Here is a 12978-nt window from a genome sequence, read left to right as displayed (position 1 = left end):
CCTCGGGTATTTATTTGGTAATTAGATAAATTTATTTACTAATTTTCCTGTTCTATTTTATATGAAAAATCGGTTTTTTTAATTTAAGATACATACCTAATTTATTTATCTAAGGTTGGGATATTTATCATGGATTCCTCAAAGTGTGTTCTATCTTCGATATTTATATCAAAGGTTTTTGGGTTAATTTACTATATTCCCCCTTTTATTTTCCCCTAAAAATATTGTAATTTTATTGGGATATTTAGGTAAACTAATTATTTGATGGTAACATAATTACTACAGGTTTCCCAAGGTAAAATTAACCTCTAGAAAATAATTCATATCCATTTGAGTTCATTTGCTAATTTCCCCTATTTAGATTGTCCAAAGTACGGGGTATTTCTACTAAAGTAATTAGATAGATTAATTATTTGAGATTGTACTAATTATCACCAGTTTTCGAACATTGAATTAACCTCTGATAAATAGGTCAATTCAATTTGAATTTGTTTGCTAATTTCCTCTATTTAATTTTTCCTAAAAACAGAGTATTTTTGCTAAAGTAGTTAGTAGATTACTTATTTGAACTTGTCCTAATTATCACGGGTTTCCTAGCATCTAATTAACCTCTGATAAATAGATCATTTCAATTTGAATCTATTTACTAATTTCCCTATTTAATTTTTCCTACAAATAGAGTATTTCTGCTAAAGAAATTAGATAAACTTATGATCGGAGCTTTCAATAGTTATCATGGATTCCCTAACATCTAAATAACCTTTGATAAATAGATCAATTCAATTTGAATCTATTTGCTAAGCATTCCCCTATTTAATTTGTCATAAAAATAGGGTATTTATACTAAAGTAATTAGTTAGATTAATCATTTGAGCTTGTCCTAAATATCATAGGTTTCCCAACATCTAATAAACCTCTAAGAAATAGATCAATTCAATTTGAATCTATTTGCTAATTTCCCCTATTTAATCTGTCATAAAAACAAGATATTTTTGCTAAAGTAATTAGGTAGATTAATCATTTGATCTTGTCCTAATTATCATGGATTTAATTACATCTAATTAACCTCTTATAAATAGATCAATTCCATTTGAATCTATTCACTACTTTCCTCTATTTAATTTGTTCTAAAAATAAAGTATTTCAGCTAAAGAAATTAGATAAGCTAATAATCTGAACTTGACATAATTATCATGGGTTCTCTAATATCTAATTAACCACTTATAAATCACTCAAGATATTTGGAATCAATTTGATTAATTTCCCCTTTAATTTTCTCTAAAAAACAGTATAATTCAGACTAATTAATTATAAAAATTACTCAGAAAACTTTGAGATAATTTTCCTAGCTTAAGGACTCTCCAATTCATCTCTGATAATTACCTTACCTTAATCTAAGCTTAATTACTAAATTTTGCATTAATTTATGATTAATTTGGCTAATTTCAGCCCTAATATGATAGGATAATTAATTAGCTTAATATTTCCAAGCTTAAGTACATCCATCAGAAGAGAATACTTAATTAAGAGATGATTACGAGTATACATAGGCCTAATCTTTAATTTATTAACAAAATAGATTAATCTAGCATTGCTAATTAAGAAGGATTATGCTAATTACCGTTTAGGTTAATCAACTAGAGCTTAATCTCTAGTGATTTTTGTGTAGCGTTCTCTCTAGATGAGAGAGAGAGTGTCAAGGCTCCGAATCTATCAAATTATGAAGCAAGGGGTCCTATTTATAGTTTTCTGGCACTCACAAACTCTTCACAGGCTGGAAAAAGCAGTTGCTTGCATCTCAAGCAGTCCTCTAGCTCTAGATGGCTCCCCTTGCTGCTAAATGAGTCCCTGGCAGGTCAGTGATGACCCTCCCATTGCCTGCCAGCTTTTAAAATGTCAATTCTGCTATAATTTGACCTATTGTTGCTTAATTGGTAAATATCTTGTAAATATCTGGGAGGCCTTTAATAAAGTCTATGCTTAAATGATTACTGTAACCCTTTAATTTTTCTTAATAATTTATTTTACATTGAATCTTCCGGAAGGACTAGCGGTGTTAGTTTTTGTCCGAATTTAAATCTGAAAATTTCTAGCCCGGGGTTTGCTGTGCTTAAGATTCCAAAGATACCAATATTTGCCATGGTCGGATACTTTTGCATTTCTTTTTCCATAATCATATCAGTTTGATTAAGTTTTATACAACCTTTAAGGTTTCAGAAACTGGAAACCTTACAATCACCCCAACTTAAGAATTTGAGATGTCCTCATCTCAACCGAAATTGGGAAAATCTTTGAGAAGAGAAATTCATTCTTCTAAATGGCATCTTTGAAGGGATAACCTTTTCACTTTACCAAATGTTACTCATTACTCTAAGATTTCTTTCTAGTTTTTGGTTGGAGTTACTTGCTAGCCAATTTTTCCTCATGAAACTCTTAGTGTTGAGCCCATCTTAAAAACCTTTACAAGCCATTCATATCATCTCAAAAACCAGGTTAAATCAATTTCATAAAAGTTCCATATATCCACCTTGTCAACATGAACGCGCTCGGTCTAACTGACCATTTAGAGCAATCAACGTTCAACAAATATCATGTATTTCAGCTTTTCCAATCTGAACGCGCTTGGCGTGTTCTTGCCATTATGAGCAATTTGCGTTCGGCACAAGCTCCCACCATGCTATAACTTGGTTGACCAACAATATGTAAAAGGGTTTTAAGAAGTATCATACCAAGAGTTCTTTTGGGCTTCCTATTAGTCTCGTACCTTAATACTTTTATATCTAGGTCATTTTCCCAGACAGGTTATCGTGTGCACAAAAATGTGAGTTGGTTTCTTGATAACTACCTCATTTCTAAGATTCGAATTTTTCCTTCCTAATGAGAACCTCTTCATCATTTTCTATATCTACCCTTAATTTCTTGATTGAATACTAACTTAACTTTAGATTCATTAAGTACTTTTGGAGAAGAAAATCATGTATACCATTACAATATATAAGTAACTCAAGTTTTTACATTATTGATTTATAGTGGTTTACAAAGCTCTAAGATTGCTAACTATGGCCAAGCAAGTGGCTCTTTTATCTTTCTTATTCATAAGGTTGGTTCTCCTATGATTGCATAAGATCTGGCTCCTCTTGCTCTTCCTCTACCTCATCCTCCATTTCTACCTCCTCTTACATTATCTCCTTGATTTTGAGGAATGGCTCTAGCAGTAGTTCGAGGGTTTTTCTCTTTAGGACAATTATTCTATAATGCCCCATTTGATTGCATCCATAGCACCTAACGTTTGGGAAGGTCTGCTCTAGGTTTACTACTGCAGCTAGTCCACGTTTTTGGTATCCTTGGTTGAAAGTTCCCCTGGCTCTTCCCCTAAATTTATTAAATCCATTATAGTTCCTTAGGAAGTTGGTTCCTTTGGTTGCAAGAGGCTTAGCCCTGAGAAGGGCATCATGTATTGATGTAGGCCTCATGGCTTCAAGACGTGTACTTAGGGGTTTGTTGAGGCCTTGACAGAAACGGGCAATTTGTTGTTCCATGGTCATCTGGGGAGCATAGTGTCATAAAGACACAAACTTGGTGTAGTACTCCTCTAATGAAAGTCCTAGTTGGCATAGACCAAAGAACTCGTTCATCTTGATAGTCTGATGTGTAGGAGGGAGATAACGTTCTTTGATTGCCTGCTTCATTTTCTCCCAAGATGGACTACTTGTGGGATTATCTCTGCAGTGTTGCTTCCACCAAAGTTTGGCATCTCCACTGAGACGAAACATACCCAACATTGTTTCGTTTTCTAGAGCAGTTCCTGCAGCTTTGAAATAGTCATCCATAGCATCTAACCATGCTTCGACATATCGCTCTAAATTGGGTCCCTCTCCTTTGAAAGTAGGGAGTTGAACTTGCTTTAGTAGTAATTTTTTCTCTTTACTAACAGTGTAAAGGCTATTTACGTGAGTATTTCCTTGAGATTGAATTAGTGGAATTTAGTACCAGATGAAGTCTCTCTTACTTATGCTTTTAACCTATCTCATACCTAAGTTACATTATTCGTTATTTGGGAGACGTATAATACGCAAATAATGGGCGTATTATTCGTTTATCTAAATTATACGGCCATATTATATGGTGCCACATCAACATAAACAGCTAATCGTATAACTTCTTGGTTTTTCGATCGAAATTATTTTCGATCAAAAATTATAACGATCGAATATGTTAGTATATATAGCAACACATGACAGGCCTTATACCAGCTTTCACGATCAGTGTTGTCCATGTGAGTACTCTCACCAAACGATCAAAAAAAGTAATTTGTAAAAAAATAAAATAATTTGAGTTTAATAAAAATTAAAATTCAATAGAATTTTAAGTTTTGTGATTCAAATATATGAATTTGTTTTGAAAAACTTAGTAAATAGTTGAAAGTTTGTATTTTGTAAAGAGTTTAATCTCTCACCTGATACAAACTGTAATTATAAGAATCACTTGTCAATGTGTTCAATTAATTGACACTTGAAAGTGACTAATAAAAAAAAAGTAAGATATTATCGTTGTGTGTAGAGTGTACTCTCACATGACATAATTAGTTTAAAAATATAATTACATAAAAATTAATTTGATGTAATTTAAAGTTCGATTTTGATGTGTAGAGATTTTCTCTCACTTCAAAATGAATATAATGAAACAAAATTATATTTTTACGTTTTGTGTAGAGCTATTCACACTGCTATGCTCTCACTAGAGTAAAAATTTAGGAAAAACATGTCCAAAAATATTGATATTCTCTTATCTTTATTTGGATTGCAAAATCTACCGTACTGTGTGAGAGCATACACATGCTCGCATTGTAGATAGATAATCGCTTAAAAATCTATGGTAAAGTGTAAGAACTTTTTGTTCGCACTTTACATAGATACGATAATTATCAAGTATTGTAAGTGATTATCGTTTTGACATTTAAAAATGTCACTTATAGCTCTTGTATGTATAGCAATTTATAATGATAATCATTTTAATACTTGATTTACTTGTAATTATTGATTATCGTAATGTGTTAAAGCTACAAGCTTGCACTTTAGATAAATCGATGCAATTGTAATCCAATGGTATTGTTTTTTATTATTGTATTTTTGATCAATCATTGTTTTTAATTATTTTAATTTCGTTCAATCATTGTTGGTTAAATTAGTTTAATGTTTTAATTGATTTTGATTATGAAAATGATCATTGACTTTGTTTTTACTAGCAAATTACTTTTGTGTATCATGGTGAAAGGACAAGAGTGGAGTTATGTGCATGAGTTGAAAGCTGGGAGAAATACATCTCGACTTAAATGTAAATCTTGTGACCACGAGTTCAGTGGTAATGCAACCAGAATTAAAAAGCATTTATTTAAAGTCCCTGGCAATGTTCAAAAGTGCGGGGCACCACCAAAAGATATTCATGAAAAATTTGCCATGTATTCTCGCAAAGTAATGTTGATTCTTGCAGCTAAACATAAAGGTGATGTTTCTAAAGATATTCATGCGAATATTGAACCATCTGTATGCAACGAGGCGACAGAAGAGGTGTGTACCACTTAAGTAAACGATCAAAGTTCTCAATTAAACCCTCTTCATGGACATGCTTCTACATCAGGAGGAGTTCCTAGCACAAGCCAATCCGGCAGAGCGTCATCCAATGGACAGATAATGCCTGAAGCATTAGGTAAACAATGGTTGCTTGAGTTGCATTTAAAATGGACACAAGCATTTGTTGCGTGTGGCATATCGTTCAATGCTATGCGCAATCCAATATTTCAAGATGCTTTGATGAGTACAACCAAAAAAGGATTTGTGCTTCCTGACTATAACAAGATGCGAATTGAATATCTTGATAAAGTCAAAGTCAGTACTGAAGCCATTCTCAAACGCACAGTTCTAGAGTTTGTTCCAGCATATGGATGCACCATAGCATTCGATGGATGGACTAACTGTCAGAAAAAACCTTTAATCAATGTAATGCTTATTAACACTAGAGGGGCTATGTTCGTGGAAGCAATTGACAACTCATTGAAAGAGAAGACTATCACCTACCTAGTAGGGGTGTATGAGCGTGCAATTGCAAAGGCAGGTGGACCAAAGAATGTGATTGCTATTGTCACAGATAATGCGGCCAACTACAAAGGAGCAGGAAGAGCTATTCAAGTCAAGTATCCGGAGATTTCTTGGGTACCATGTGCAACTCACACTTTAAATTTTCTTTTAAAAGATATTGGTAAAATGGCATGTGTGAAGAAAACTTTGTTGGATGCAAATCATGTGGTGAAATTCATTAGAGAGCATCAATTTTCGTATGCTCTTTTTCGAACCAAGTCACCAAATAAAGCTTTGCAAATATTTTGTGCGACAAGGTTTGCTACGGCATACTATGTTCTTGCTGCTTTGCAAGAGTTGAAGCCTGCATTGATGGAAACCTTAGCAGACAGAAGATGGGATGGATGGCTTAGCAAGTATCCAAGTTATCAGGAAGCAGCTGATCGATGTGCGCAAATAGTAAACTCACCAGTCTTTTGGCGTAATGTAGAAAGAATAGTAATTGTGTCAAAGCCATTTGTAGAACTTTTGAGAGCAGTTGACACAGATTCTTTTATTTTTGGTCGGGTCTACTGGTATATGTCAGAGGCTATATGCAAGCTAAGAGAAAATGTCAGTTTTGGTGCAAAGGATCAAGCTACCATGATTACAACTGTTAACAAGCGTTGGGTGCAGCTGCATACGCCATTGCATGGTGCGGCTTTTGTATTGGATTCTAAGTTTCAAATGCATCAGCAATCTGCCAACAAAGAAGTTATGTCCGACTTCAAAACAGTGTGCTCCCAACTCTTAGGGCACGAAGATGGAAAAACAGCTTTTCATCAGTGAGCAGATTATGCCAACAAAATTGGTATGTTTCAGGATCCGTGGCATATAGATGCCATTGGCAAAACAAGTGCACCTTTATGGTGGAAGGAGTATGGTGGAGAGAAAGTGGAGTTGCAACACATTGCAGTTAGAGTTTTATCAGTAGCTGCATCAAGTGGAAGTTGTGAGCGAAACTGGTCAGCATTCGACTTTGTGCACACTAAAAAGCGAAACAGACTTCATACTAAACGGGCTGCTGATTTGGTGTATGTTTTTTGCAATATGAGACTTATTTATAAGCCTCAAAAAATTGCAACTAGAGCCGCTCAAAAGCAATATGGAGTCTTCCAAATGCATGAAGCTATTTCTACAGAAGTTGTTGATGATGATGATATGGAATGGGAGATAGTTTCAGAATGCTCAGATATGGACGAAGCAGATGATATGGTTGCAGTTTTTGAAGATGGAGATGATTTGTGAGAGTACCATTGTAATACTTACTCAACAAGTTTTTGTATATGATGAAAGAAAGTGTTATCTTGTTGTCGTTCACATCAAAACCTCTCTCTTTCTCTCTCTCATACGCACATATTCACTCACACTCAAATATAAACTGCCGATAATATCTTATGGAATAACAATTACATAAAGTCGATGTAGGTTTGAAATTACAACAAGGTTCTGGGAAATTACTCAATCGAAAAGAGTTTGATATAATTTTGAGATTACAAAAAGCTCCGAGTGACTTATGAGTTTGATAGATTTTCTATAAGTTCGTCTATGGTAAAATCTGTAATTCCTAGCTCAGAGGATGGTTGAGCAACATCTTTATGTGAAGTGGTAGTATCATCTGGCAAAGGTCCATACAATGATTCATATCGTTGAAGCTTTGCTTGTGCATCACTTAACTCTATTTCAAGCTCAAAAATATGGCCACAAAGCATGTCCGGTGTTTCTCCTTGGCTGGCAAGGTCTTGTCCTTGGCTGGCTAATTCAGTCAGTGTTTCTGACTCTTCAGGAAGTAAAACAATAGGATGCTTGCGAGGAGGCATTGGATTATTTGCATTGTGTGCTACCACCTTTTCTGCAATGCGTCCACGTCCAACGCCAGCGGTGCCTGGACGATGTGACCAATCCACTCTCCTCAGCAAAACATATCGAACATAGCATTGCTAGATAAAGTAGATTGCTACTTGGTTGTTGTTTGGTAGGCATCTCTCTTGTCGTATAAACCTTTGCAGCAATACACGTGCCATTCCTTTATGTTGCAAATCAGAGAGCTTTAACGGAGCTGTATCTTTTGCATTGCCACTTATTTGAAATAGTTGATGGCATACAAAGTGATTAGGGCAAAGCTTTTTGCACTCTTTAAGGGTTAATGGTTCACCCTGCAGCTCAGATTCATCTTCTTCAATGCTGGCAATAGTAAAAAGATCTGCTTGTCCACATCTAACTTGTTCTTCTTTAAAAATTGCCTGAGCTTCAGCGTGGTTGAGTTCTTCTTCCATATCTGCATATCACGTGAACATATCATTACTTTTAAATACCCATTCAATTAATTTGACATTGGACAGTATATCGAATGACAAACATAGATATTTTGTTCAATTAAACATACAATTAAATCTAACACCAAAAGTAAAACAATGATGAAATCATGAGACTGTGTTTTCATTAATCATCAGCTTGTCATAAGCACTTCAAAATGCGTTTACATGTATGACACATGATATACATTCGGGGGCTGCCCATGGATAATCTCTCTCATATTGTTTTCTAGTTTCTATCTAACGAGAGCGGGATCTAGTATTTAGGCACTTTGGAGATCTACTCATACATCTCGTGCACCTGAGTGTTTTGAGCCAAGATTGGACTACTTGACTGTGGTGAGCCCACTTGCTACAAAGAGGCCATTCAAATGGACGATAGCTTGAAGTGGGAGGAGGCTATGTAATCTCAATATAACTCAATTCTAGCCAGCAAAACTTGAGAATTGATAGAGTTACATGCGAGTAAACAGGCATTGCCATGCAAATGGGTATACAAGAAGAAGTATACCACAGACGATCCTGAGCCTAAGTATAAGTCTAAATTGGTTGCTAAAGGATTGAAGAAAACAAAAGGCATATATTTTGATGAAATATTTTCTCCCATAATCAAGATGACTACATTGTGTCTTGTGCTTGGATTTGGAGCCATCGAGGACATGGACTTGGTCGAAATGGATGTGAAGACAACGTTTCTTCATGGGGATCTTGAAGAGGATTTCTACATGAAACAATCGGAATGTTTTGCTGATGATAAATCCTAAGAAGCCAACACGGGAAAAACTGGTGTGTAGACTCAAGAAATCTTTATATGGGTTAAATTAAGGCTCAAGGCAATGGTACATGAAGTTCAATAAGTACATTCAGTCCCAAGGTTACGTACAAAACCAAGAGGATCACTGCTTGTACACAAGGAGGTTGAACGATGGTTTCCTCATCATTCTAATTGTGTATGTGGATGATATGCTCATAGTTAGGAAGTCAAAAGATGATAATGCACTTCTCAAGGATGTCTTAAGCAATTAGTTTGCTACAAAATATTTGGGCGATGCACATCACTTTCTTGGCATGCGAATCAAGAGATATCACAAATGTTGTATACTTGAACTCTCACAAGAAGAGTATATCCACAAGATCCTGCAATGTTTTAATGTGCAAGGGGGGAAATCATTGAGTACCCAATGGCTGCATACAAAAAAATTAGCAAGCATGATTGTCCAAAATCGGATGCTGAAAAGGAAAGGTGTTGTATTCTTTGGCAGTTGGAAGACTCATATTCGCCATGGTTAGCACACGGCCAAACATTGCATATGCATTGGGAGTGGTCAGCAGGTATATGGCAATACCAAGCAGAAAGCATTGGGAAGCAATGAAGTACATCTTGAGATACATCAAGGGCTCAACCAGCAAGTGCTTATGCTTTGAGAAGAGTGATGCATCCATAGTTGGATAAATTGATACGGATTATGCGGGTTGTGTGGACACTAGGAGATCCACATCTGGCTACATTTTCTTGTTTGTTGGAGACATAGTTTCTTGGAAATCATGTCTCCAAAGTTGCACTTTGTTTTCCACCATTGATGCAGAGTATGTTGTAGTTTCTAGTTCCAGTAAGGAAGCCATGTGGTTATCTCATCTAGTGGGAGACCTTGGTATACACCAGACCCCTGTGCTACATTGTGACAGTTAGAGTGCGATTGTGTTAGCAAAGAACCCCATGTTTCACTCCAAGTCAAAACACATAGATATCAGGTATCATCTGGTACGGGAAATTTTTGACAGCAAACGCATTGAGTTAGTCAAAGTTCACATGGATGAAAACCTAGCGGATGCTCTAATGAAGAGCTTAGCCTTAGAGCAGGTTTCACATTGCATAGAGATGATGGGCGTAGGGTGAAGCTACAGTCATGATTCATGTTTGTACAGTTGTACATAATAACCCCTACATTCTTTAGCCACTTGGGACACATTGGCCTTCAAGTGGGAGATTGTTAGGTTTCAAGCTCCGTGGCTGGTTTCGATCAAGTGCGTGCCCACTTACATTCTTTGTTATAATGGAAATAAGGAGTTGAGAGTTATGACTCTTAATACCTCCCCCAAGTGATGTTTCTTCTTCTTCCCCCTTCTCTCATTCCCTGTCTTGCACTCACCTCCCCGGTTTCCACACCCCCTCTCCCAACTCTCTCTCTCTCTCTCTCTCTCTCTCTCTCTCTTACACACACACACACATGGTCTCTCTCTCTCTATCTATCTTACACACACACACATAGGGTCTCTCTCTCTCTCTATCTTACACACACACATAGGGTCTCTCTCTCTCTCTCTCTCTCACACACACACACACACACACACACACACACACTCATAGAGGGCCTCTAGGGATCTATCCATCTACAAACTACTACACATTAAGGTTCCATCTCAGCATGTGGAAAGCCAAAAGGACATTGGATGTTAATGTATCCCAACATGCATTCTCCCAACACTTACTACTCCTTCACACCACCCCTCTTTACAATGCCCCCACATGGCTTCACGCCCATGCTAATGTCTCGATCACCCTCCTCTCATTCAAGTCCCCCATGTGCTCCACCTCCGTGCCATAAGCCTCCACATGTAGAGAGTGTCCCAAGCCCAAACCCCTCCTCTCATTGATCTACTAAAGGGTAATGAAAACCATCCATGAAGAAAGATTCACACTGGGGTGGTGAGAATGTATCAAAGATTCCACCAAAAACACCATCAAAGAAGGTGAGGATTTCCAAGAAGAAGGCCGTTGTGGAGCTCAAAGATGACAATGTTAGTATCCAAAAATCCAAGGGTCAATGGAAGGACTTTTGGGTCAACAAATTTATCCATGTGAGGGGGGTTATGCACGAGTAATTCAACAAACATCAAAAGAAAGGAATCAACCTATGGGTGAAAGTGGCTACACGGTTGGCCTCCATATACCATAACATTGATAAAGATAGTGATGCATGATGCAAAAAGTGGGGCTCTATATTTGGCCAATGTAGTTTGGATAAAGCACACAATGTTACATCTGGCAATCATTGAAATCACACATGTAAATAGTATGATGTGGTAGGTGAGTACTACCATGATAGAGCTTCTGTGAACTGCGTGTGTTAGCCATGCCTCCTTTACCACTTTGGAAAATACTAACATGAGTGAGGCCACCCAAATCAAAATTCAAGTCACAACCACCACTAGTGACAAGCAATCTACTCCAACGATTGAGGAGTCATTGGCACACATGGTGAGCTTTGCTTGACCACTTGAAAGATAACCCCAATCAGCAAGAGGTGCTTTAAAACAAGCACTTGGATTTGTTGACTAGTGTTCGTAACACCGTGGTAGGGTTCTTTCATGACAGCATGCTAACTAGTGAAACTTACAGCCTTCAAAGCCTATAACACATATTTTGTCATGAAAATCCTTTTCTAACCTTTTAAAAGTATTTTTTATCTTAAAGTGGTTACTTAAGTCCGATGAAAATAAAAGAGAACAAGTGAAGTTGATTTAAGTGCTTATGGACCAGCTTTGTCAAAGGCTTGGGACCAAAAGGAGATAAATCCATAAAAGAAAAAGGGTAATTGTCATTTAGTTATCTCAATCATAGGTACAAGCCAAGGAAGGATGAATATATCCCAAGAAAACGAGATTACCTAGAGCAATTACATGAGTTTAAAAATATAAAGTGGATGTGTTAAATTTAAGTAATTAAAATAACTCTTTAGACTCCAAGTATGAAGTTTGGGAACCCTTAGAATAAATTCATCACTTATCACAAATAGTTTAAATTTTGCAAGTCTATAGCAGGTTTGGAGTTCGGCTTGGTGGCACCTCCAAAACATTGTGCTAATGTTTTGCATAGGAGGTGAAGCTCTTAGATCCAAGGGTGAGTTTTATTTTTACCAAAGTACATCCTAATTTAGCAGGTCCTAAATTAGTAGGTAGGCTCTAGCCCAAGTCACCTCCATAAGGCCTCCAAAGGTTGGTGCAAAGGTCTTGCACCTGAGCTAGTTAATTTAAAGGCTAAGTTTATGGTAAAGTGAAAGGGAAAAGCTAAATTTTAAGGTTAGATCATCCCTTCCTTTTTTAGAAAGTTGACTCTAGTCCTTCTTTCTAAGCTTGGCTAGACCACATGTCCAAAGTAGCTCATACTTGCTTTATGTGAAGTTATCAAGTGTGTGTGAGTGTGTGTTGTGTGTACACTTTCCAAGAAAATTCCACGAGAAGGGATGGGAGGGGGGATGGGGGGAGGCAAGTTTTTCAATACAGATTTTGCATCTGAAAGTGAAGAATCCCATGTACAAACCTTCTTCAAAGGTTTGCATATAGTAGGAGGTCAAGAAGATTACCCTGTCATATATACCATAAAGGACTTTGTTGGGTGGTTGATTTAATAAGTTGTAATAAAGCCCTTGATTTCCTTCCAAAAATGCCATCCATGGGGTGATGAACAAGTTTGTGAGCATGCATAAGTTTCATTTTGGAGTGCTCACTTCTCCTTCAAAAAGTTGTAGGCATTCCATTTGAAGATTATT

At 36.6% G+C, this 12978-nt stretch overlaps 1 pseudogene; it reads left to right on the top strand.

The window, feature by feature from the left end:
* Positions 1–9710: 9710 nt before the first annotated feature.
* On the top strand, positions 9711–11844 carry LOC147444431 (uncharacterized; annotated as a pseudogene).
* Positions 11845–12978: the final 1134 nt, after the last annotated feature.

This window comes from Adiantum capillus-veneris, chromosome 13, assembly GCF_014529385.1.
Source record: "Adiantum capillus-veneris isolate H3 chromosome 13, ASM1452938v2, whole genome shotgun sequence".
Lineage (NCBI taxonomy): Eukaryota > Viridiplantae > Streptophyta > Polypodiopsida > Polypodiales > Pteridaceae > Adiantum > Adiantum capillus-veneris.
This window is presented reverse-complemented; position numbering and strand designations above follow the sequence as displayed.